At 41.5% G+C, this 24,397-nt stretch overlaps 1 long non-coding RNA gene across 1 annotated transcript in view; it reads right to left on the bottom strand.

Moving 5' to 3' along the window:
* LOC149863054 (uncharacterized) overlaps positions 1 to 18,880 on the bottom strand; it is a 133,507-nt gene extending 114,627 nt beyond the window's left edge. Inside the window, exon 1 of the long non-coding RNA XR_016443294.1 lies at positions 18,832 to 18,880. This is a non-coding gene — a long non-coding RNA (uncharacterized LOC149863054). The remainder of the gene's footprint in view (positions 1 to 18,831) is intronic.
* Between the last annotated feature and the right edge of the window lie 5,517 nt (positions 18,881 to 24,397).

The following is a 24,397-nucleotide window of genomic DNA, read 5'->3' as shown; positions in this document are numbered from 1 at the left end:
GATGCATTAGCACAGAGATCATCTCAAGCTACTATACCCCGATTCAAGGCAAGGTTTTGCACCTTGAGCTAAGCCAGCTATAATGCTTTGAGCTAGCTCATTTGGCTAGGTCAGATATTTCTGCACAGCACTGCATGCCCAGGTGTCAGGACTCTAGAGCTCATTTGATTCCCAAAAGGAAGTATAAAAAAGAAACAGAAAAAAAAATAGATTTAGTGTGCACAGGTACAATGCCAAGCAGAAAAAAAAGTGAGAAAAAGACAAGTTTTCATACTCCATTAACATGACCTTCACTTATTCAATCATGCCACAACCAACAGAAAAAGATTCACCCACTACAGACACCTCCTTAAATAAAACACCCAACAAAGCAGCATAGCACTTTCACTGCCTTTGTTCCTTCTTTTTATACTGTTAGATTCTCTTGTAATAGATTTTCCTCAAGGGAGTTCTGCTGATCTTTAATTACCCAGTTTAAAAGACAGCCTATTTCTTACCTTTCCAGAAAACTGGCCCCAAACATACTTCTTTGAGTCAGGACAGCACTATGACTCTCTTTGAGATGAGGAGTTTTGCTGACTTTTAGCAGATTTAAATATTTTCTCCTAGAGTGCTGTCACTGCCAAAAGTTATCAAAGGGGTACTCTGTAACCATGAGATATGCATCTCTTCTTTACATACAAAATGAATCTTAAAATCCTTGAAATTTCAGTTTTAAATTCTCACATCCTCCCTCATTTTAGGTTCTTTTTTATTGGAAATTGACCCGTCATTTGTGAGAAGACTTTCTGTATTAATATCATTGCATTTGATTAAAGCATGATATTGTATAGCACATAACCATGGATGAAACAGCATCTGTAGTTGTAGTTGAGGGCTGAGGAGGGTTGGGGGTGTGTGTGTGTGTGTGTGTGTGTGTGTACGTACACGTTCACAGGAGGGGTTTTTTTGTTCTCTGACAGTCTGGACCAGAATTACATAAAGTAAAAAATCATGACTTAAGGCTACAGTAAAATTTCCCTCAATTTCATCTGTTGGATATGTTTATTCTAACTCCAGACTTAAATTTTAGCAAAGAAACCAAAGTATCTGCATTTGGGAGGATGACATATGTGACGAGTTCCATATTACTATATAAATCTGTTGCTCTTGGAAATTGGTTTAATTGCAAATATTATCAGTTAACTTTCAGTAAAAAAGTATGTTATTTCTAATATTTTACCTAGTATAACATCAAAGAGAAATGCTGGCAATAAAATCTGCTTCATTTCTGTTGTTTTTGTTATAATGTCAATGTGAACATAACTGAAAAGGAGATTTTAATTAACAAAAAAATAAATATCTAATTTGCGGCTGTTTAGAATTTTTGTTTCCTAACACAAGTCAGTGCAGCCTCAGCAATGTGTGGCTTGATGTTGTAGTAGTCCTCCACTCCTGTTACCAATGCAGAAAACTTATATCTTTGGCTAACAGCTCCCATCCTAGGAAGAAAAATTAGTATTCATTAGAACTGCCACACTTGTCTACGGAAATTAATCAGTACATCATAATTAGCTGTGGCTTTGCACATGTTAGCACACATTTCAGTAATTCACAGGAAGCAACCTGAGAAACTCAAGGAAAAACAAAGCAAGACACTAAGATCTAGAATCCAGAAGGAAGTTAGCCACTTTAGGTCACAAGTCCAAAATTTAGATCCGCAAAATGTCCACCTAGCCCTGGAGGGTGTAAGGTTCCTAGGTACCCAATCTCCCTTACACATCTACATTTCTTTTTCTGGGCATGAACAGAATTTCCTGAATCTTGACAGTCTTGAGCAACTTGGCCTGACACCCAGCAGGATTTAAAAAACAATGTTACATCCTGCTTTGCCTCTGGGAATTGATCTGTGAGTTTTGACTCCGACTATTACAGTCGAAACTACAACAAAAAAAGCGAAGGGAGATAGTGCTACAATTCCGGTTTTACTCAATATCCTATTGGATGTAGCATTGACCCTGGTTGGGAAAGTTCTACATTACCTTTTCTACATCAACCACAGATGCCTGAGAGTAATTTAACATACATATCCCACGTCCCAAATGAGTGAATTAACTTTTTTGGAAGTTTAAGTGGTATTCTGGAGTGGAGGCTGCTTTGTTGAAGTTGCTTGGCATTGCATGGAAAAACTCAATATTCATTAAGCCAAAGAGAGAGGGAACAGGAAAGAATGACATTGTCTTAGGCTAGGGACAGAAATTACACATAAACTGTTTTAAGTGATCAGAAACTGGTGTAAACTTGTAACAGAACATAAGTTCAGTGCATATAAACCAGTTTCAAAATGGTCAAAACTGGCTTAAGATAAACCTGGTTGAATGTAGTATCAGATTTAACTGATTTGAGTCAAACTTGTTTATGCAACTTGCGTCCCAAATCCCTTCCTGGTTTAAGTTAAATTAGAGTCCCCCAGCATCCCATCATGCTTTTCAGCCCTGGGCTGGGTTGGACTGGGCTGTCTGCTCCAGAGAGCAGTGCTGGCCCTGCCTCTCTCCTCCCTAGCTGGAGCCCTGACTGACTGAAGGCACTGCAGTGTCTGCCTGGCTTCCCCTGAATCCCCTCCCCCCCCACACACTGCTCAAGCAGGGATCCCCTCTACCCCCCTCCCACAGCACAGACCCCAGTGGCACAGACCCCAGATGGTCATAACACCCCCATGCTAGCTACTGCTGAGAGGTGTCTATGTGTATGTCTCTCCAATATCACTGGAACAAAGGCAGACAGAACAGTATCCACTTAGGGCTTTTCGTAATTAATCAGTGGGTCAGCTGGTAATGTCCCTACATTCTTCCTTACAATGCCTTAGGAAAAGCTGGGGGGTTTGTTTTTTTGATGGACTCATAATTTTTGTGTTCTCATACACTCCCTGCCAACTTGCTTCAAAAGCCTCAATCTAACAGCGCTCAAGACAGGACAGAGAAACATGTGAGAAGTGACTTGGTTTGCAATGCATGTTTGCAATGAGCAGCATCAGTTTGCTGCAGAAAGTATGAAGAAGCAGGGTGAGGGAGATTGAAAAGCTCAGGATCATTAACAGATACATGCACTCCACACAAGCAATCCTCCTTTCCACCCCCACCTTTGCCTCAGAGTGCTAGGCAGGGTTGGGGTTCTGACAACCCCCCTGCACCTTGAGCAGTGAGTGGAGGTGGGGGGTGGGGGGGAGGCTTGGTAAGGGCTGCCACACCCCAGTTGCGGATTGTGCAATCCCTAGTCATAGCATCCTGCCAGAGACTGGTCTTACACTCTCCTCCCCCTCAGCTCAGCAGTGTGGAAGAGACGGGAGGGCTTGCTTTAGCACCTCTCAGGTTCTAGCTTTTGCCACTGCAGGCATGTGCCTGTATTTCCTGAATCAAAAGTGAATGTCTATCTGCTTGCAAATCAGTTCAATCTCTGCAGGTTTGACTAATGTAAAAAGATTGAATCAATTCAGACTTAGGCTTCTAAATGTCTGTCTCTAGCCTTAATGGTTAGAGCAGTCTGAACAATGGTAGGTCTGGGTTTGGTTCCAGCTCCAGTTAATGTCTACTATCTAAAAATGTTGTTCTGTAAGAACTACTTCACGGTCAGGGTGGCTAGGATCTGGAACCAACTTCCAAGGGTAGTGGTTCTGGCTCCTACCCTGGGGGTCTTTAAGAGGAGTCTTGATGCCTACCTAGCTGGGATCATTTGAGCCCCGTTTTTGTTTCTCCTGCCCAGGCAGGGGGTTGGACTTGAAGATCTACAAGGTCCCTTCCGACCCTACTTCTGTGAGTCTATGATTCTATGAATCCCGCTAAGGCAGAGGAAGGATTTGGGTTGGAGTGTCTGAAATCCCAGGTGAGAGTTGTACCCACTAAATTACTGAGTAAAAGCTGGATGGTAAGCCTCTAGACTATATTTAAGTATTCCTTGCAACACTGAACATCTTCAATAGAATGAATTAAGAGAATTCCACTCAAGAATATACTGGTGAGTAGAGCATTTACCGTAGTGGTGAGAGCTGCCAGTCCAAATCTCCTAAGAAAAAGAAAGGAATTAATCTAGCTGATTCTATAACTTGACGTGTTCTTATCATTAATCTATTGGGGAAAAGGTGGTGGAGGCACCATAAATGTCCCTATCTTTGTAGGAGTGTATAGTGTAAAAGAATTTGTGCAGAATTCTAACTCCAGGACCAGATTCAGGTTTCTGAATCCTGATTATTGATATGTACAGTAGACTAGAAGACGAGCCTCATCAACCGCATTTCATCAACTCCCTAGGTGCAGAAACTCATGGACTCAATATAGACATTGGAATTCTGATACAGCACAACCTGCCGGACATCTGACTCCCCAGGTACCTGTCCATTTTTACTTGTGATGCTACATCCCATTTGCCACCCCCCCACCCCAGCCTGTCCCTCACCCTCTGATGCCTCCATTTCCATTTTCACTAACTGGCTTTCTTGCCTGCATTGCATGCCATCCCCTGGCTTCTTTACTATTCCTTCCATTCAGGAACAGCATACACACACCAACCACAGATGTTTCATCAGCATGACAAAGGGTTTTTCAACCTAAAAGCTGCCTTCCTGGGCAGCTAAGCTGAGCTCATCTGCCTCACATCTCCACTGCAACCAGCAAGCCTTAGGCTTTCAAAGACATGATGGGTCTGGGCTTTCCCCAGCCAGGACTGTGTGCATGAGTTAGCTGGAGGTTATGGTGCCTCCTACCCACCTTTCACCAGGGGATCATTGGTCCTGGCATTTACAGGGCTACTGTGCTGCCAGCAGTCCCACCAGGCCTCCCTACCCTGGCAGGGTGCAGTTTTAGTGGCCATGCCCAGGACCTGGGGCCTCCTTCTTCCCCGTAGTCCCATCCTATACCTCCAAGTTCGTCTTGGCAGGGGAACGAGCTCAGCACATGTTCTTCCCCTGCTGCCTGGTGATGCAGTGAGTTCCCCCTCCAGCTCTGAGAGCGGGCTATTATAATGGTTTTTAAAAAATGAAAAAAGGAAATAGGTGTGGTGGGATGTCACTACATCTTTAGCAATGTTGAACAACCTCTCACTCAAAACACTGTTCAGCAGACAGGACAGGTGTTCCCAGGCAATGGTGGCCAGATCCAGCCACATCTGGCTGCAGCTTGCCCAGCAGGCCAAGGGGTCACACAGCAGTGGCTCCATGTCCTCGGTGAGATAGGCAGTCACCAAGGCCTGAGTGCTACCTGCCAGATGGTAGGGTCTGGTGCTTCTGGACCCCACCATGGAAGCCATGCCCTTGGCCCACATTGGCAGAACCTGTGGTGGAGGAGGAGACTGGCTGGTGGATGGCATGCTAGCATGGGACAGTGGATCCCCATCTTTCATGTCCCCCCCACCTCTGCCATTCTGCCTCCCTGACTCTCTTTACCAGCACCTCTGTCCACTGATCCAGGCTTTGGTTGCTGCATACACTGCCCTTCACCCTCAGATCACATGTGGCAGCCAGCACATGGACCGTACTGGACCACAAGGGATCAAGACATTTCCTGATGCTCTCCTTCAGCCGCCACACCAGTGCCTGCATGTCTGGTGACAGTGGCTTGTCCCAGCCAGGAATATTAATCCCTTGGAAGCTCTCCATTCGACTCTAAAGTTCCCTCACTATGAGGATCATCTGCAAAATCATTTCATTTTGATTTTGCTGTTTCAAGCTCAAAATGAGTCAAAACAGCATCAAAATGAAACAGCCAGTGAAATTTTGCATAGCCCTAGTTTTCAAGTTATACATAACATTTGCTTTTGCTGAGGTTCTACCCCAAATACCTAGAGATGTGTTTCAAACCTAGAGTAGATTCTGGGCTGGGATTATAAATTAAAACCCAGGCTTTGGTTCCACTCAGACTGGATCTTCCAACTTTGCAAAGACATTGGCAAAGTCATTCTTAGTTGCCTTATGTCCTTCCTGCAATTCCCTGAAAAGACAAAAAAATTCTCCACAATTGATACAAATAATCTGTGAAAGACTCCTAGAGCATATTATCACAAAGAACCATGGGACATGTCCCCATATACACACAAGTACATGCAGAAATAATAAACACTGGTGATGTTAGCAGGCTTTTCTATGAGGATGTTCACACCTGATCTAGCCTAACTCAGGTGATCAGACCTGCATTCTGGTCACCCCGTTTAAACCTAGAAAGACTTACAGGAACCACTGATGGCTTTCAAACCTTAAGCCTCATGAGACATGTTTAAAAGATTTTGGATCCAAACGATAGATGCATTTCATAAGAACTCTTCATCTTGTGGCATTTTCGTTTGGAAAACCCCCTCACCTTCACCTTTCATTTCAACTCTGCACCAAAGCCAAGAGCAAATTTAAAGCCAGGTTTTGATCCTGGTAGAGGGAGCCAGTTGACAGAGTTGTTTTTTTTAAATATGTCAGGACTCACCCCCTAAATTTGAATTAATTCTACTGAGACTGATGTGAAAATAACCACGTCTATATTCTCATTTCATACATACTCCTGTTATAGGGAAGTTAGAGAGATTACTCATAATTACATACACAACATTTACTAATATGCATAAGCATGAGCTGACTTTGCTGCTATTTGCAGTCTTTACTGATATTTGCAGATATTAAAGGGGAACATATTTTGTAGGTTTATTTACAAACTCTAGCCCTGAGTCCATCAGAGCATCCACAGGTATAAGTTGATGTTATCCTATTAAAAGCAATGGATTTATGATGATTTACAACAGCTTCAGATCTGGCTCTTGTTGATTGAAACATATTGTGACCAGATGTACTAAGAATGCAGCCAATCTAACCTGGTGCAGTGACTAAGCCTTTTGCCCTTTCATTTCTTCTGCTCCATTAAAATGTTTTGGGATGTTATCTTTATCTTACTTTGAGAACACTGAGAAAAATCATCTGAGCTGTTCATTAGTGGCAGCAACTTTGCACATCATTAACTTTCCATGTCTTCATGTAACATCTCGTAACTCTGCTAAAGCACACAGAGAAATTATTGTTTGCCATTATGTACCATTATTTAGCCCAACATTTTCAAAAGTGTTTACTTAATAGGGGTTCACAACTTACAACAACTGAAACTGAATTTTCAGCTCATGGTGAAGTCAACAGTACTTAAATTCACCTTGTGAATTTTGCATTTTATGCCCTTTTGCCAAAAATATTTTTTGAGGGATTTGCTCTCAAACCACCTCAAACTTATGATGTTGCAGCCTTCCCATTCTAACTAAGGATAACTAAGGAAGACTGGCGTGGATTTCCCTAGAACAATGGGTCACAGGCTTATTACGCTCAAAGCACCCCTCCTTGACAATGGAAAAATTAGAGAACAGTTTTTCTGTTGCAAAGAACTCCAAGACCACAACCACTCAGAATATTGTTGATAGTATGGATTCTTATTCAGAATCACCAGGTTTATGTCATAGATCATATGTAGGTCTTTGTACACCTACTAGAGCTAACATTTGCATGTTACCTGAAACTTAAAAGGATCGCTCATCATTCTGACTGAGAATCATTTTCCTGGAGGCAACTGACTGCCTAGAGAGGGCTGCTAGAAGCACTTCTCAGGATTAATACCTTGTCTGTAGTGTACAGCAAAACCTCTGGAAGCCCATTTTAAATGTTCTGATGTGATCAGCTTTAGATCATTCTTCACAAACATGGTGGGGAAGCTCAACATCAGCTTCTATCCTCAGTGCCTGGAAAATTACTGTTTCAAAATTTCTCTCCCGTCTGTAGAGAGAGTTAGGAGTGACTCTGTCATCATCAGAGCTTATTACACAACTGGATATTCCCATATCTCTTGTAAGTGATGTGAGATCTGTGGATACATTTGGCTATGTAAGCAGATCTGCCTGGTAAGTAAAATGTGCTCACTACTTGTTTAAGTATGACTACAATATAATAGTGTGTTTTTGACATCTATGACAACTAAATTACTGAGTTAAATTAACGTCTGAATTCAAGCAACTTAGAACATTCAACCTATTATTTGCTTTTCTATTGGAGCTGACATGGCTCTGAAAAAGTCGGTGTGTGGCCAAATCATTCTGCAATTATTTTCTTTGGTGGTTGGAGCTTCGCTTCATGCATAATAAATATTTGGTGAGTTTTACTTTTTATTTTAGAACATCATAATTCTGTTTAATTGAAAAAGGTACAGCTACTTAAAGGCACAATGTCAGACTCTCACCTTGTGTGTTCAAAGCAGCCACAATTTTTCCAGCCAGGACCAAAACCCTTGTCTAGCCTGTCCGGTATGATTTCTCTGCCACACAAAACTTGACCTCTTCACAGACTCTCTAGTGCTCCTTGTCATGGCACTAAAGGCTCTCACTAATCAGAATTGCTCTTGACAGCTACTCTGAACTCAAATTAAAAAAATGAAATTATGATTAAAATAACATCACCAAACTAAGTCTCTGCCAGTTTCTTTGTTTGCCCTCTCATTTTATACATCGCCTGTACCATCCCCCACCCAAACCCCTCCCCTACACACACTCTTTTCTAACTAATGTTCTTGGTTCCTCATCTTTCTCTAATAAAGTATAAGTGGAGGCGGGGAAAAAGATATCATCCTACTAGGGTTTTTTTTCAATTGCAATTAAGTTAATTGCTGCCAGGCTTAATACATTTCTTCATTATTGATGCAAACACTTAGAACAAATTCAACCCCAAACTTTTATTTAAAAGGGAAAATATCCCTGATAAAACCCAGCAAGGTTAGGATGTAAAGGACACATGCTGCTATTGAAGTTAACGGAATTAAGATGTAGACCTAAATAAATTAAAAAAATGAGGTAATCATCTGACAAAATTATTTAGACACTGAATCATAACTCATGGGTGGCCATGCTGTTTCAGAGAGAAGTCCTTATGTTTTCCATTTTATACTGATGCATTATAACAGGGGTTTTGAGCGGCGGTAGTGCAGGGTGGTGGGGTGCCACAGCCTTCGCCCACCCCCCAGCCCTGCTCCTGGGTGGCAGCACTCTGTCCCTGCCTGCGTGCACGTACCCCCTAGGGCCTTCCTAAGTATCCCCAGGGGTACGCATACCCCGGTTGACAACCCCTGCATTATAATATCATAACGATTTCATTATTTAACCCTGATTTGAATGTCCTCACTATATCCTACAGCTACCACAGTACAATAGGGCTGGCACACAGCTTTTAATTTATTAGATAAGTATTTTTGTGTGTATCATGTGTATATGCTTATTATCTTGATGGGCTGTGAGGTCTCTTGCAAACAGGGACCGGTCCTCACCTCGTGTATACTGACAATAATTCTACCAATGTCAATGGAGATATGCTGATTTACAGTGGCTGAGGGGCTGCCTGTCTCACAGAGCACTCAGTAAAATTGATTAATTCCAATAACTCCCATTGTAGTCATGCACTTTTCAAACAGAGTTGTTTGTATTCTGAACTTGCACGTACCATAAAATAAAACAAGCCACTGTTATTGTGGTATTGGAAGGTGGTAATGCAAACATTTTACAATGTGTTTTGATAGGGATAAAGCTCACATTGCAGATGTTTATTGCCACATGCCACAATCTGCATTCATCTGGAAGAGTGATGAATCATTGTAACTAACACTCCAAACCACCCTGTAGCATTATTTGTTGTGCAAGTTTCAACCCTTTCTGAGAACATTAATGCCAGCCATTTCTATCTGCTGCCATAGTTCTTTTCCTCTCCAGGATGGAGGCTCATATGTGGATGAATGCAGCTCCTCAAAGGACACAGAAAATGCTTTCCTTGCTTCAGTTCTGGAACCTGCAGCTGATAATGCTGCTTACAGCAAATAACACCCCCCCCCCGACAATATCATACCCATTTCTACAGCAGTAGATGTACTTGTATAGACTGGACCTTGTTTCCCCAATTGCCCCTTTTAAATAGACACAGTTAAAGAGAGCTGCAGTAGCCCAGGGCTGTTCTAATTTTCCTCCAAGGAATCCAATACCTTCAAAGACAGGCAAATCCAGTCAACTTTTTTCCCCCTGTGCGCCATTTCACAGGACATATACCCCATAAAATCAAGCCCAAAGCCTGTTTTCTGACAAACTTGGAAGTACTGAGAGGTAACAAATTGCAATTCGCATGTCCTTTCATTCTTTTTGTCATCATGAGTGCATGACAGGCCATTAGGTTACTGCAGATACCTTGAGCTGCTAGCTACAGGGATTTGTTCCCTTGCTTCAGAGTGACATTGTTCTGCCATGTCTTTTTAAAATCACTCATGCCACTGACATGGGGGAACCTCAGAATTTCTTCTGCTGTTGGGTGGAAAGTAGAGCATATGAATTTCTAAGCTACTGGCTACTATTACAAACTAGTGATGTAGCACCCCAAGAAGTTTGGTAGCTTTCATTGAAAAAATATGACTAAACATAACTAGATTTCAAGTCTGCTTTTGGTCTTAGGAAAACAGATTCACTTGCAAAATTTCCAGAATGCCATTATTAAAAATCCATGTATAAACCCACCTGCAGTCTGAAAGCACCAAAGGGGTATTTATAGATATGTTCTGGGTGGCAGGGCAAGGGAGGTGCTTTAATTAGCAAGCTGTGCTAATTAAAAGCACCTGAGCATCATGTGTCAATGTCCCTGCTCTGAAAAAATGGTGGTGGGGCACTTTGAACTAAAGCTTATTTGACAAGCTTTGGTTCAAAGCACCATGCCACCATCTTTCAGCACGGGAACGCTGATACACGTGAAACTGGAGACTGCCAGAGCATGTTAATTTCCACGCTCCAGCAGACTCGATTAATGGAGTCTGCTCTGACACCCTGGATTTACAGCACATTGGAGCAGCCTCGCTGCACATCTCTAGGAGCCCAAGGTGAACAATAACAGCAACAATTCTAGGAAAGAATTAACCTAACTTGTACCTCCCAACTATATAGTAGATACAATAAAAAATATTCAAAAAAAATCTTTGTTTCTCACATTTTTCCTGGATCATCTTGCCTACAGTATCACCCCAGTGCTATCATAAACTTGTATTAAATTCAGAACTATTCATTTAAGACTGATCTAACGTTTTGACACAAGTTCAGTTAGTTTCTTAATTTTTCTAAATGACTGTGCTCCTCTCTGTTTCTAAAACTTTGTTAATAGATATTAAATTTAGAGGTCAAAACTTTAGATCTCAGTTCTGCCAAAACTTCTGAAATATCCTGGTCTCGAGTGATTTTAGTATATGCAGTACAGTTCCCAGAGCAAAAGTATCTACATAAAAATAAATCATCACTACACTTGGTACTCAGTGGCCACGTCTGCACGAGCTGCAGTACTAAATGACTGCTCAGTAACCGGTGTTACTGTGCAGTAGCATCCCCGCATGTTTTTTTTTTTCTGGCATTACTATGCAGTAGCAACAAGTATGCATCATGGTTAGGGCCCCCCCAACACTACTGCACAGTATTGTATTGTGTAAGCACAGCCAGTGGTTTGTAGTATCAGTATCTCAGACCAAACATGAATGAACATTGCTTACAGACATGGAAGAAAACCATAAAATGCGCTTTTCTTTCAGCTCAGCATACCCCATCACTGAGCACAGCACATGCCCAGAAGAGGCGTCACTTTGGTTGGACCCAGGTTGCCCAACATCTGTATAGACTACGTGCTTCAGCAGGGCTTTTTGGCACTTTATCTAATAGCTCATTGATTCAACTTTAGATAAAAGTGCCACAAAGCCCTGCTGAAGTACGCAATCTATACAGATGCTGGGGAGCCAGGTTGAACTAGACCACTTCCAGGTTGAACAGTAAAACATTGGGTTGTTTTTTTCACATCTGTCAGTGGCCTAAAATTAAATTATCTTTTTACTATTTGGTTGTTTGATTGCAGATGCACAGCCATGGCAGCAGAGGTAATCTTACCTAAATGAAGATTAATCTGAATATATCGCATCTCCAGATAAATAAATTGTCTCCTGCATCCCATTCATCCATCCACAAATAGAAGTGTAACAAAGTATGTGAATTCACCAAAACAAGAAGTAAAAGGTGGGGGGTGGGGGGAAAGCAAGAGAATTCTAAAATTCACATGAAATAAAATGGCTTATCAATATTTGAATAATTATTTCTAAAACCAGCTGTGTAAATTGGTCCAGAAGGGATGATAGGTTCATACCTGGAAGATGGGATCATGGGAGATGATCAATGAGCTAGGCTCTTCTTTGCAAACTTCTTGGACCTGGACAGCAAATCTTAATAATCTTTTAATTTTCTACTTTTCTGTAAAGTTCAGTTTTCTTATCTAGTCAAAGGATTTGTGAATATGAAAAGGTTTTGTAAAGACAATGAGATTTTCATTCCTAAAGGTTGTCATGTGCTTTACAAATAATACACATACATCACTGCTTGCATTCCTGTTATGCAACAATTCCTGAAAGGGGTTCAATAAAGGTTTTGAAATAACAGAGTGAATTAAGGAGGACAGGTTATAATTATGTGTTAGAAACCTGCTTAAAATAGGGATTTGCCTGCAAAGATATGCCCTGGCTTTATGGACCATAAAGTGTAAGAATCTAAATTCCTTTAGTAGTCCAACACAGCCAGTAGTACAGTGCCACTTTCCATTTCACAGATTTTAGTCCTATTAGCTCAGTATTGATTTAGGAGACTTGTAACACCTGCCTATTCACTGAACTGCTCATATAATTACAGAACTGAATTACTGCTTTGATATCCACCATTTTAGACCCGATACAACTTGACCCTGCATAGTGTGGAGGAGCAGACAGAAACACAAGAGGTTGAACAGCTGTAGATATTAGGAAACTTAATGAATACTGAAATGTTGACTTCTATAATAAACAATCAAAACATTGTCTATTGCAAAAGCAGAAGAATCCCAAATCAGTCAACATGACAGATTTTGATTGCTAATAAGATCTGAACTAAAAGTTTGCTAGCCAACAGCACACTTTGTTCTGAGATGGCTAAACGCTGGGTGATAACGTTCAGTCTACAAAGCATGATTCTGAGGTAAAGAAAACTGGAAGAGTCAGACCCATTGCTAGAAAATTCAGGATCACAGGAAAAATGCATAGCTAACTTCACAGCATGCACCACATCTAGTTACAGATCTAAGAACAACTCAGTAATTCGACTTCAGGCAGAGCCTCTGGACAGCAAATGGTAAAGGCAGATACAAGTACAGCAACGGTAGCTGTGTTTTCATTTATAGAAGTGCATATATTTTTAAATACTAATGGACAGACATAGCAATATCAGCACTTCCAGAATTTTAGTTATTGCACGTCACAGGTGTCTGCTGAAAGGCAAGAGCAAAGTGCAAGTATTCTTTCCAGATACAATAACTTTGAGCAGTGGAGAGAGACCATAAGTTAGATGGAGTAGACAAGAAAACTTCATAGAAGTACATATTCCCCCCAAAAATGAATCATCATAGATGACTCTGAATGGTAACTAACAGCCATAAACTACAATGTGGGTGAAGTCCTGCTGTAATGTTGCCGTAAATGTGGAATAATTTTGATATCAATGGCATTATTTCAGTGTAAATTAATAAAATGAATGCCTAATGCATTCTAGCATACACAAGAGAGAAGTGATCCTCATCTGCTATAGATAATTATAGTTCCACTGAAGCTAATGACATCTTGGCATTTGTCAGTGGAGCCATGACAGTTTAAACCAGCTAAGGATCTTCTCCTTGACGTTGTGATTATTTATTAGATATGGCACCAACATCTGAACAAAATCATTTATTTCTTGGACAACATTTCTGTTGCTGGCCAGAAAAACAAAAAGAGTTAATCTGCAGTTTGCCATACCTGTCCTCTAAGGTTTTGCAGAAAAATAAGATACTATTAAATATATACCAATCGAATTGCATGCTACTCATGACTTACTGTTATATTGAGAACTTCGAAGCACTCAGTACTGTGCCATATGTTTATTCTTGCCTTTCCATAATGACTTAATATTAAAGCTCTGCACAATATTAAGCTATGCATAATATAATGCATAAATGTTTTCCTAATTATTTTAAAGTAATTACACAATCAAAGTCTGTATTAGATAATATTTCTGGAACAATGCACCCAGCAAAATCCTTCATTTACAAAGACATGTTTCACACCTTAGAGTTCCATTCTATCACCCATCACCATGTTATTTGAACATCTTTCACTAAAAATCATTGGCCATATGAGATCTGTCATACTTGGCACTTCCTTTACAGGATAAAACCTTTCTTTCTGATATATGGGCTGGGGGGGCGGGGATGGGGGTGTAGGGAAGCATATATTAATTTGTATTGTTTATTGGATTTTTGGGGGGGTGGGGAGTTCTCTTCTATTGTCCTTTGTTTCTTTGGAGTAGACATGGGGTGTTAATGCAATAAATATACTTTCAAGATAGAAGAATCCTGGTAAAGAGGTTAGTTTTTCCAGGCTTCCTAGAAATGGTCCAACTCCTGATTCATATATTCTAACTGAAAGTTTGTTCCAGAGTTGATCTCCTCAACTGAAAACACTTTAACTCTCAGTTTTCCCATGACTCACAGCATTATTTCATGTTCCTTGATTTCAACAAATGGGAGGGACAAATCCAGCCCTTCACTGGTATGTGCTTGAGTGGACACAATTAACTCATTTGAGTACATCACCTTCATTTAAGGGTGGATCTGGAAGGAGGTGCAGTGTCACAATCAAACTCCATTTTCCCTGGGAACAGCAACCAGGGATTATTTTTAAGTTCCCCTTTCTGCTCAGCAATACCTCCCCTCCCTTTACCATGTTTGCCACTGCTGTTGCTGTCCCCAGCTAACCTGGGCTCAGCTGAGGTTACCAGCAGCAGTAGCAGCAGCAGCAAGAGCAGCAGCAGTGGCAGTAGGTAGATTCCTGCTTCTTGCCCAGTCTCTTTGGGTGTTCCCTGCCTGCTCAAGAGCAGCCACAGGGAAGGGAGACCTATGTGCTACTGTTGCCCTGGCCCAGCCTGGTTCCCCATGCAACCCAGCTGGAGTGGGGATAGCAGCACAGCAGGCAGGTCTTCCCTTCATCAGGCATAGGACTAAATAGAGTGGCATGGGAATGTATAGGAGATGCCACTGAACTAGGGAAGGAAGAGAGGGGGTGGTAAGAGCTGGTGGGGAGGGGCGGGGGCGTGATTCTTCACCTGGTTCAGGGACTTTAAAAAGTCCTTGCTTGCTATTCCTGCACCATGGTCTGCCCACCCCAGTGGGAGGGGAAGCTGAGAGCAGAGGGTGTAGCTACCCCTGCAGTACTGGTCACTGCTCCCACATGCACTTTTAAAACTTGTGCGTCTGTTTATGCTTTCCCTGTTGTAAGAAAGTGTTTGTGGGTGTAATATGAATGGCTGTGTTGATGATAAAAACTATAAAATTTAAAAATGTGAGTTTCAATCTATGACCACAGTATCTGTAACAAAAGAGACGAGTTTACTAGAAAGCTAGGGTCTTGTGTATGACCTTTCTATGAAATTTATTCTGAAAATACCAGTCCACAGTGAATATTTTAAAACAAGGTAGACAACAATAGCAAACAACATGACACAAAAAGTGTTTTTATTTTTTGCTTAAGCAAAATTTATACCTATTTCAGATTTCAAATAGAAAACCTAAATCTATTTCTATTTATTCCAGCATCTGTGCCTAGAGATACTAACATTATTGAAAGTCTACACAGAGTCAGGGATGTGCATTCATAATTAATAAAAATAACACTTAGCTCTTGCATAGGTTTTTCAACCATAACTCTCAAAGTGCTTTATAAAAGGAGTTCAGATCCTTACCCCCATTTTGCAGACCTGGAAACAAAGGCACAGAGAGGGAAAAGTGACTCCCCCAAAATCATTCAGTACAACGAGAACAACAACATTCAGTCCAGTTCTCTCATAACTGATCCCAGGCCAGTATTGTGTCCACCAGGACATAATAAGAAGCAGATGTAAGAACTTAAATCAGGGATCAGAAACTTTTTTCAGCAGAGGACTGCTTTAAGGGCAGGCCACTTCCAACCTGGTCTGTGCCACATCCCCAACTATCCATCAAACTGCTCCCCACTGCAATGTCTCTTCTCCCTACAAAACCTGATAAAGCGCCTGCCGCACCAAACCCTGCTTAACTAATTTATTATTTTTTTAAAATGTGCAGAGACAAGTTTATGCTGGCAGATTCATAGGATAGTAAAATGAGAGAGAGAAAACCCTACCTTACATATAAATATTAAAAATATATAGAAGAGAAAACGAGGCGAGACAACAATAATTTTCAAATATTCAATTGTTGTAAATACCAGTAAAGGAAAGGTGCAATTTAGAGTGGTAAATACAGATCTTGCAAAGGATAATCATAGTGGTGGAGAAGATGAGCCAACACCCGCCTGAACCAACACCCACTGAAACCACTAAGTGAAATGGAAGCTGTACTAGATTCAAAACTGGCAAAATCTTCCCAACTGTGAGAATTCTTACGCTTTCTAAGAAAGACTTAGAAGACAGACTTAATATTGCAACAGATTTCATAAGATATTCATTGTTGTGGTTTTTGTTATTTAAAGGAACACAGAACTACACGAGACCTCTTGTACCACCAAATACACTGCCCTTTTAGTTCCAGTGTAGAATATTGCCCATTGTGCCACAATGAAGCAAAACTAAGGCTTTAAATTATTTATTATTTTCAAGTCTAATCCTCTGTGTTCTCAAGTCATCATTTACATAAAAACATGCATCTAGTAAAACAAGGGGCACAGAAGGAGTGCTGTCTCCAGACCTTGAATTGCAATCTTGTCATTCCTGTGGGTAAATTGTGGAACCAAGGACCCTAATAGGGTAATAACTCATCTAGTCCTTCTATAGACAGAGATGGCCAGCCTGAGGAAACCTGACTAGGTGAGAGGGAAGATTACTAATAGCCAAACACAACAGCCATATGTTAAAAAACAGGTTGCCAAGACTTCCATTGAAAAAAACTGGCACCAAACAATGACAGAAGTCTTCCAGGAGCAGAGAGGTTCATAGTCTGACATCAGACAGAAAGCAGGAGGAAGGTGCACATTGTAGATCACGGATGTCAAAGATGGATCTGGCCTGTGGAGTCTGATGATCCAGCCTGTTGGTCTTGGACAAACCCCACATGCTGAATGCTGCAGGTGCTGAGAGTGAGCAAGGGAAGGAGATGATGCTGGCATTCTTCTAGAAGCACACACTAATCTCCACACATATTATGGAACAAACCTATAACTTCCTCTTCCCTTATACTACTGTAGGTGCAGACAGAAGTGACAATTTTTACTCTATCTGGCCCCTGAAAGTGCTCTACAGCCATGACAAAACACAAGTGCACAGCTGCAGGGTGTTTTAAAAGAGCTGGATCCCACAACAATCTGAACCCTCACTACATTTGGATTCAGATGAGGGTACTCCACAATGGAGCACCTACATTAATTTCTATCTGCATGCACTGGGAGCAAAGCTGGCACTGTTTTCAGAATGGGAGGGGGGAAGAGAGTGGAGAAGCTCATTCTGGGGGTTGCCCAGCTGATGCTGGAGGGCAGGATGGGTGGATTGGAGCCCTTTCCCAGGTGGGGGGCATACCAGTGTGCCTAAGGGGGAGGAACCCCAGAATAGATGACCCTCCCCTGCCTTCTCCCCCACCATCCTGAGACAGAACAGGAACTGGTGGGGCAGAGCTAGGGGAAGAGGCTGTAGAGATGCAGCCTCTCTCCCTGGATCAGCGCTAAATTGAAGCCCAATCTCCTACCCTCCCAACCCAACAGCTAATGTTTGTTGGGTTGGGAGGATCAGTCTAACTCATGGCACTTCCTGTAAAGCTCCATGAGTTAGACCCAGGAGCCACACTTCTGCCTGTGCCTTGTATGCCTGAAGGGGTTGCGAGATGCTCATTGCACTGAAAAGTTTCAAATTCTTGAACTGAAGGGCTGAACTATAGGGCTTTGGATCGATACAACAGAGTGCATCTAAGTTTAGCTAGAGATGTGAATGGGAAATGAGAAATAGAAAAGCATGTACTGAACCCTAACTCTCTTTACAAGGACCAAAAACTATCCCAAAGCCTCCTGCAGGGTGAGGTTCTGTATCCTATCAGGAATGACCCTGTAGGTAATTAAAGTTATTGATTATGGAAACGGATTGTTCACCTTCTTCTGGTATAGGCCAGATAATCATAATAGAAAATGCAAAAAAAACCTGTGTTTGTTTTCCACCTTCTCTGCCAAAAAGAAATGCCTTCCCAGTTACTACTACCACATATACAAATGCACTTAGTAGGGTGGCAGAACCAGAGCAAGATAAATATGTTTGTTTGTCAGAGATATCAAACAAGCAAGTGCTTACGCCAATTAAAAATTATCCTACATATGGGTCACTTGGTTGTTCATATAGCACTTGGCCACATGATTGTAATAATTCAAGTAAATAACAACTGGCCAAAGGCTACAAAATATAAAGCAAATAAGTTTCACTAAAAGTCTGGTAGGCAGAAAAGCAGAATGACTTTGACAAGGCTTTTGCATCTTAAACTCAACAAAACAAAATCTATTCTACCAGCAGACCGCCTAACTAGCACCAGACAATGGAGAAAGTCCATAATAGGGCTCAATCATTCAGAAATATTACACTGCATATAAATGAAGGAAGAATAGACTCCCTTAGGATCAAAAGACTACACCACAGAGAAAGAAGGAGCACATGGCAGTCTGACTGATAGTAATAGATAAAATCCCAAATGAAAGAAAACAAGTTAATTAGATCCAGAACAAAATATCTTACCAGTGACAAAAGAGGTGACATTGATTACAGCAGATACATTCTAAGTTCCAAATGATAGCCATTTCCTTGCTTGTTATGAAAAACAGCACTGTGTTAACACTTAAAGTTGCATGCTCATTAACCTTACAATCAGTGCACCAACCTGGAGCAAAAATAGCATACATTAAAAGGTAAATACAATCCATACATCATAACAAAAGCATTTCTTTTAGCCTCTTATCTGTATATGGTTTCTCCTGCTTTTCAATAAAAAATAAATAAAGTGCTGCAATTATGTAGGAAATCTCCCCGTTTGCATTAAGGTTTTATCTATGAAGATAAACTGCCATCTTGTGTTTATAGGGAGAATTTCAAATGTGCTTTTCCACTCTGTTTCTATCAGTACACCTGTTCCTATGCACTATGAGTGTGTTTGTAGAATTTAAAAACACCTTAATACTGGAGTAATTATATATTTAAATGCCACTTTGTACCTATAGCCACGTGCTTCTTACTGCCAGTTTCCTGAAAATAAATCCTTGAATCTTGCTGTTTGATTCTTTCTACCATCAATGCAAAATACATACTGAAGACACAGGAGATGGCTGAAATCCCTTGAGTCTAATTTTGAAGCATTTGTTCATGTTAAGTAACACCTGCACACACTAAGTATCATACAAGTAGTTCCATAAGATTCCTTAAGAGAGTAAGGGCTACTCAGAACAAGTGTAGACAAAATAGGTTAGTTATCACAGAGCTCTTAACCAGTTGTCCCAAATAAATTACTACCAGCTGGTGCTACCATATTATTTCCAACTAGCCCACTATTTGAAATGATTTCACTTAACAAACGATATGTAAATGAGGTCATAAAGTGGGCCTTAAATTAAGTCATTTCTTTTCAGGGTTATTAAACTTTCCATAATATGTTGACACGAGGAGAGGTTTATTCCAGTTGCCCTTATCTAAAATATTCCCTCTGTACTGTCCCACACATATGTATATTGCTGGTAGGTTATGCCATCCTGGCTGCAGCATTGCTAGCTGCATTTCATCATTATAAGTGATACACAGTGGGAAGATTGGGGGGGAGGTAATAGATTTGCTGGAAAACATGGTTTGGGGGTAACCAAACACTTCATAAATGTATGCCAAATACAGCAAATAACTATAGCTGAAAAAACAACCATTATAAGAAAACTCGAAATGTTTATTTCAATACTTCCAAAAGGCAAAAACATAAAAACAGTGGTAAAATATTAAAATAGAATTAAAGTTTCATTTTATAGCAATGAATGTTTCATCAAAACAAAACATTAAAAAATTGTTTAAGGTTGACTTTTTGATTTTTAAATTGAGATATCAAACCAAAAATATCCATTTATTCTCACAGCTATAGTTAATGTGGGTATTCTAACACTTATTCTGTTTATATTCAATAGCAAAATTCTTACCAACTTTATCAACTACAGTAGGATGAAGTTGGTAATTTGGAATCTACTTCGTGGTCCATTCAAATGAATGTTTTTTTCCTCTGTCTCCCATATACACACGTGCGTGTGCAAACATGCACACTATCATTGTTATTATTGCATTAAATAAAATAGCCAGTGATGGCACATTCCAATAAAGATACAATCCATTGTTGGCCTGCGGGTTACAAAAACTGGTCCTTTCACATTTATTGAATTACGTTATTTGATTCCAGATAGCAATCTAATCAGCCAGGGCCATATCCTCAGCTAGCATTAACTGGCAGAGCTCCATTGAGCTCCAGAGTCTAGCTGTAGATCCGGGCCAGTATAATCAATGGCTAAATACAGACATTCAAGAAGCCCAAGGTGTTGTCAATCAAAGTTATGTGGTTTTCTGTAAGTGGCATAGGCTAGAGCAGTAGTGAACAGAATACATGTTCACCCTTTGGTGGGGGTGGGCATGCAGACTGCCTGCAGTGGCAGAGCCCAGTGGATTGGGGGCACTCCTGTATGCCTCCAACATGCCCTTGGGGCTCCTGTGGCTGCCAGAGACTCCCAAGCACAGCTGATCACCCAGGCCACCCCTGATTAGCTGCTGGACATGGGTGAGTATGCCCTTCTCCCCCTGCCACGTCATCTGTCAGCCACAAGCATCTGTCAGCTGGCAGCGGGCAGTGCAAGGGAAAAAGGGGAGTGTCTGTGTCCCTTCATGAACCCCATCAAAAAGCACCCCATGATGTACACACAGACCTGGCACTGAGTCCAGGAGAATCGCCATGAGCAGGTGCAGCACCATGGAGCCCAACAGGGCTGCCGAGCATGCACAAGCATTCTCCCTTCCCCTCCCTCCTCACATGGTGCAGCTAACAGGTGCCTGTCAGCCCAGATGACATGGCAGGGGGAGTAGGGGATGCTCTCTTGTGCACAGCAGCCCAGTCAGGCTCCATGGTGCTGTGCCCTCTTGCAAGGGTTCCCCTGGGCTCAGTGCCAGGGGTGCTTAATGATGGGATTAGGACACAGATACCACCCTTCCTCTCCACATTGCCTGCCTGTGCCTGGTAACTGGCTGGAGGCAGGAGGTGGTGCTGCAGAAAGGGTCTATGCTAGAAAGGGTCAGTGCTGACTTGGATCTCTGAGAGCTCAGGGGTGCAGCCTGCTGCACCCCTTGCCCAGAGCAGCCAAGTGTGGAGCAAATACTAGTGTGCCTCTCTGCAAGGTGGGACAAGCAGGACGCCACAAAGGAGTTTGGGATGCCAGTAGACAGCAACCTAACATGAATTGATAGGGGATGTGGTATAGAAATTCGATTCACAGGTCTAGCCTAAATCAATTAAGTTTCAGTGCACATTGATCCAGGTGTATCTTGGATTGGGTTCTGCCATTTTTAAACCAGTCTATGTGCGCCGAACATCTATTCTGTCAAATGTTTGTAGTCATTTATACAGGTAAAAGTGTAATGCCTGTACCTGGCCAATGACTCCAGTTGTTCTGTTGTATTCAGAATCCATATGGCACTAAGGATAAAAAATAATAATAATCTTATTTCCCATGTTTTCTTCAGCTTTGTGAGTAAAATTAGTGGTACTTAGTGTAACCTGAGGAGTTCAAACAAGGACTACACAAGTGAAAAACAACTTCACTAATCCCACAGCACTAATTCAGTGCACAGAGGCAATGCTGGAGGAATAACATTTAAATATGCAGAGACCGGGCATTTGTGTGCATGTACCTTCATGTATTGTGGAAGCAAATATTTTCACATACCTGCTTTAAGAATATTTTAAGCATTTACAAATTTTGAAAAGTTCATAATGCTTCTAGTGTGTGTGTAGATTTACATCAGCTCCTTCTGCTGTAATTAAAAAAAGCTCAGACACAAAATTGAAGTACAAATGAAGTGGATAACTGAAGAATACGATGTAGAAATTAATGGGCAAGTTCACAGTATGAGATTTTTTGGCCTGTACTAAGCAGGAGGTCAGACTAGATGATCACAGTAGTCCCCTTTTGGTCTTAAAGCATATAAATCTATTAATGAAAACTTCAGATTCATGGAAGAATGAAAAATCCTTTAACACATACAAGAATAGCTGCTATGGTATAACAGGCACGCCATGTTCAGTATACCTACAGTAACTGCAAAATTATACACATATGCTCTAAACAGAATGAGTATGTTTTTAAAAGCAATCTTGTCCTTGACAGCAGCCATCACAGTAAAGGAAACAGGGGAGATATTTTATCTGAGCTACTAAAATTTCACAGCTGTTTTGCAAGGAAGGCTTAGGCCAGAGGTAATGGGTTAGATCTAGTCCATGGTACCGCCTGTGGGTCTCAGACTGGACCCACAAACTACACGTGGCATGCCAATGCAGTATGCACTGACTCCTGCCCTAGTCCTGCACGCCTGCTGCATATGGTACCCACAACAGACCAGCTTCACACACTGAATCCAGTGCACATGGCTGGTCTGCAGACCCTCCCCATACCAGTCTTCTGGACAGCAGGGCCTGATGAATATGATACCTCGGGCTTAGACCTATCCAACACAAACTGTATACAAAAAAACTGTAAAAAATGGATGATATTACATATTCTCCAGAGGAGCGCTTGGTTGCCCCCTCCCAGCCCTAAGTAGTCTCTTGGAGTAAACTCTGAAGCCAGCCTAGACGTGGGGAGAGTGAGCTCCTAGCTCCTTTGAAAAATCATGGCAGGGGCACTTTAACTAAAGCTTATTCAGCAAGCTTTAGCTAAAGCATCCCGACAATTTTTCAGTACAAAGAAACTGATACACGTGATGCTCTGGGTGCTTTAATTAAAGCCGCTCTGAGAGCCACTTTAAGTAAGAAAACCTTCCTCCCCACCCCAACCTCCCAGAGCATGTGTACAAATGCCCATTGACTCCAAGACCAACTTTTTGTGTCCCTTCCCTACCCTGAAAAGCTACCTTCTCGCTTAACTCCTAGAGGAGGACTCCACCTCTTCAAAGGGATGGAGTGCACCCAATATCACATACAACAAGGCAGGCTGCTCTTCTTAAACTCCCCAGGGGGAGTGTCTAAAATGATGTACATGTGGAAAGTTTTATGCATTTCAGGTGACAGCCCTCTTCCCTTGGGCCTCCAAGTACTTGGAGCCTCTAATCAGTCCACAATGATACAACAGACAGAGTCCTTGGGCCCTGAAACCTATGCAGTCTCTGTCAGAAAAAACAGCCCTGGCTGTTCTCTCTCAAGCCTCTCAGGCTCCTCTCCTCATGGCTCTCTCTCTTTCTCTTCTCTGTCTGGGGAATCTCTGCCTTTGGGAGTGTTAGCACTATCATCTTCTGAAGTGCTTTCCTGTCTTCAAAAACATAAGAGTCTTTTCAGAGGCAAGGATTTGGCTCATTATTTCTTTGATGGCCTGCTCTCCCTTAATGAAGAATTTAGAAAAGTCTTCTTCCACACACAGTTAACCCTTTCTTTCCCCAGGTACAAGCAATTCAGGGAAGCTGAGACACGCAGCAGAAATAGAACAGATAACTCTGTAATATTACAACAGAACCATAGTCTGTTGCAAATGTACAATTACCCAGTGGCTGAGCTGAAAATGCACTATAGATATAGTGATGTCAGTATAGACCAAGGAGTCTCAGGGCATCCTTACACATGCTCCAGGGATTGGGGTGGGGGGGCTAAATTAAAGAGCCCACACCATCACATATATTCAGCTTCCCTTTAACTAAAGTTCATATGACAAAGCATGGGGACATTGACTACGTGAGATGCCGAGGCTTCTGGTGTGTTCTAATTAGCACAATTAATTGAGCGTGCTAATTAGCATGATTAATCAAGTCTACTCTAACATGCGGTAATTACAGCGCATCAGAGCAGATATCCCGCATGTCTACAGGCACCCTCAGAAATGAAAAGAGAAGACCAAAATAGTACTTGCCTATTTTTGTCCTGGATCACATCTTTAAACAAGTGCAAAACTTCTATTTCAGGTCCAAGCATCCGGAGTCCTTTTCGTTGCTCATGAGGTGATATAATTGCTTCAATAGTTTGCTTGTTTTATGTAGCAAACTACAGTTCATGCAGTATATTATGAACACACAGAACACATCATTACGT

Source organism: Crocodylus siamensis, chromosome 6 (assembly GCF_052110815.1).
Source record: "Crocodylus siamensis isolate JL-2025a chromosome 6, ASM5211081v1, whole genome shotgun sequence".
Classification (NCBI taxonomy): Eukaryota; Metazoa; Chordata; order Crocodylia; family Crocodylidae; genus Crocodylus; species Crocodylus siamensis.
The sequence above is the reverse complement of the archived record's forward strand: the minus strand, read 5'-3'. Positions and strand labels throughout refer to the sequence as shown.